This window comes from Triticum urartu, chromosome 2A (genome assembly GCF_056163025.1).
Source record: "Triticum urartu cultivar PI428250 chromosome 2A, HENAU_Tu73, whole genome shotgun sequence".
Lineage (NCBI taxonomy): Eukaryota > Viridiplantae > Streptophyta > Magnoliopsida > Poales > Poaceae > Triticum > Triticum urartu.
In genome coordinates this window covers 223,181,510-223,184,251 of record NC_141874.1, presented here as the reverse complement: position 1 = coordinate 223,184,251, position 2,742 = coordinate 223,181,510, and positions in this window count along the sequence as shown.

Below are 2,742 nucleotides of genomic sequence, written 5' to 3'. Positions count from 1 at the left end.
CATGTACCTGATGAGGCACTACTTAGAGGTCCAGTAAAGTATGGCTAGATGTACCCTATTGAAAGGCGGCTACGCACTTTCAAGGGCTATGTTAGGAACAGAGCTAGACCCGAGGGTTACATTGAAGAGGCCTACATTGCTACAGAAGCGTTGACATTCTGCTCAAAATACATTGAAACAGCTGATCAGCTTAGCAAAGAGGTGGGTGAAGACAATCCCGGGCTCAATGTTTTCGATTGTTCTGTTCAAGTTACAAGGAAGAGTCGACAAGAGGACAAACCTAAAGATTTGGACAAAATGGTTTGGTATGTGTTGAATAACTGTCCTGAGATACTACCTTATATCAAGTAAGTGCAGTACTGCAGCTTATACATCGTAATCTACTAAACTTGCAGCACATTCTTATATATCTAGTTGTTTGACGCGATCACTATGTTGTGCGGCATCTACAAAGAGGAGTTACTACCACAAAATCCAAGAAACATTGACAAACTGGTTATGGCAGGATTTGCGAAATGGTTCAAGAACCATGTAAGCTTTTGAAGTGCACTGTCAGTTTTTTAATATATTGAGTACATAAGATGATCAGCTTGTCTATTTTCTAACCATAGGTTAAGAAGATGCGGGAGGATGGGCAGGCAGTTGATGATGCCCTTTACTCACTAGCAATGGGTCCTGATACTCGGGTAAGACATTATGAATCTTGCATTGTTGGAGATGTGCGCTACAACACCCTTGCACGAGACGAAGGCGGGAAGACACAAAACAGTGCCATCATGAGCACAGATACGTATGACAAAGAGACAACTGAAATGTATGCTAACATAACAGACACTGTTCAGTTGCAGTATATCTCCAGTTTCGAGGATCATCGGTGTATGGTTCTGTTGTGCTGTCATTGGTATAACCTGTTTTCCAGGATCACAAAACCCAGAGCTGATGATTATTTCAAATCCATCAATGTCAAGGCGGCGTACCAGACCAACGAGCCTTTTATTTTGGCAAATCAAGCAACATAGATATTTTTCTTGGAAGACACATTTGCATGTAGCGATGACTGGAGAGTATTGCAAAGGTTTGAGCAGAGGAATTCGTTTAATGAAGTTGCACAACAAGATGATGCTTACACTGCTCCTAATGTACAAGATAGCACAGATGTTCCTAATATCTTTGAGAACCATCACGTCAATGACGCCGGTGAAAAGATTGCATGTCGTGCTGTGCACATACAAGAGTTGATCAAGAAGAAGCCATAATTCGAGGGCGTTGAGGACGAAGAAGAAGATGACACCGTGGGGAATTACGATTCAGACCGATACACATGGCAAAGATGTTGACGCTGCTGCTACGGATGATGATTACATTGCTTTTGTCGTATTTGCCTGTCAGAAGACATTTTTTTATCTACTATGTGAAATTGTGTTTGCTATGACAACTCAAACCTGATGAACATGTTGTTTAGTATTTTGCTGTGAGAACATCACTTGTTATGTATGCTGATTTATGTTTAGTGATTGTATGACAACTAAAACATGATGACATTGTTGTTTAGTTGTACTCATATTTGGCTGTGAAACTTGAATTTGATGACATAGTTTGTTGTTGGACTGCAATTTGCTCGACGTCTTTGAATGAGAACAAAGTTGACCTGACTGGGCCTCTCCTATTTATTTATTTATATGAGCAAAAGGGGATACCCCCTGATTTCCGTTAATAGAAATCATTAGATGTTCACAACTCTACGCCCAGCCTGCTACACAGGTTTCATTCATTACTAGTTTCAGCAAAGTGCTCATGTCGTAGCCACTGAGTACATCACGAGTGCTACATACACTGCAAATAAAGAGACAATCATCCTACAGAGCACATCGATTTTGCCCATTATCTTCACAAGCTCTTTCATCTCCTCATTGCTGTCAAGGTCGTTCCGCGGCTGTTGCTTGGCCATGATCAGAGGAACTGCATCTTTAACCTTCTGCTCTGCATCTTCCCCTTCTGTCGTTCCTTCAGTTACTTGTCCAACACCCCAACCTGCTGGTATTGGGATTCCTCGGCTAACCAAATAATTAGTGTAGTTGCATTCCCCCACATCAGCAACTTCCCAGAAATACAAATCACAAGAATCTTCCCTTTTCTACACGAATCAAATTGGAAGATCATCAGACAAACTATTAAAAATCAGCAATTGAAAGCAGCAAAACAACACTTAAACATATTATTACCCCATTGTCGGTGGGAACGACACCTATGGGATCACAGGAATCCCTATTGTGGTTAGCGGGGCGCGGGGTCATGAGAAGAGCGGATCTAACAGGTAGCACACGGTTCGTTTATCAAGGTTCGGGCCGCGAGGATGCATAAAACCCTACTCCTGCTTTGGTGGATTGTATATCTATGTTCTTGAGCTAGCTATGGGGCGTGAGGAGCTCCAAAAAGCCGAATCCTTCTCATGGTCGCCTCAGGCCTCCTTTTATAGAAAAAGGGGTTGCCACAATGGCACACAGGAGGTGGAAAGGGTACAGTGATGCGAGGTTATCCCTTGCATTACATGACAAGGCGCATTTAATGTGTCTTGCTTAGGTGTCCTTGCTTTATCGGGGACGGGGGAGAGATATGTCTCGTCCGTCGCCGCTCCTTCTTGTGTCGACACACGCCCTGGCCAGCGATGCCTGAGATGCCACGTAGGTAGGCAGGCAGCTGAGGTGGCGCAGTGGTGGGTCTTCACGAAGATCTGCATGCCAC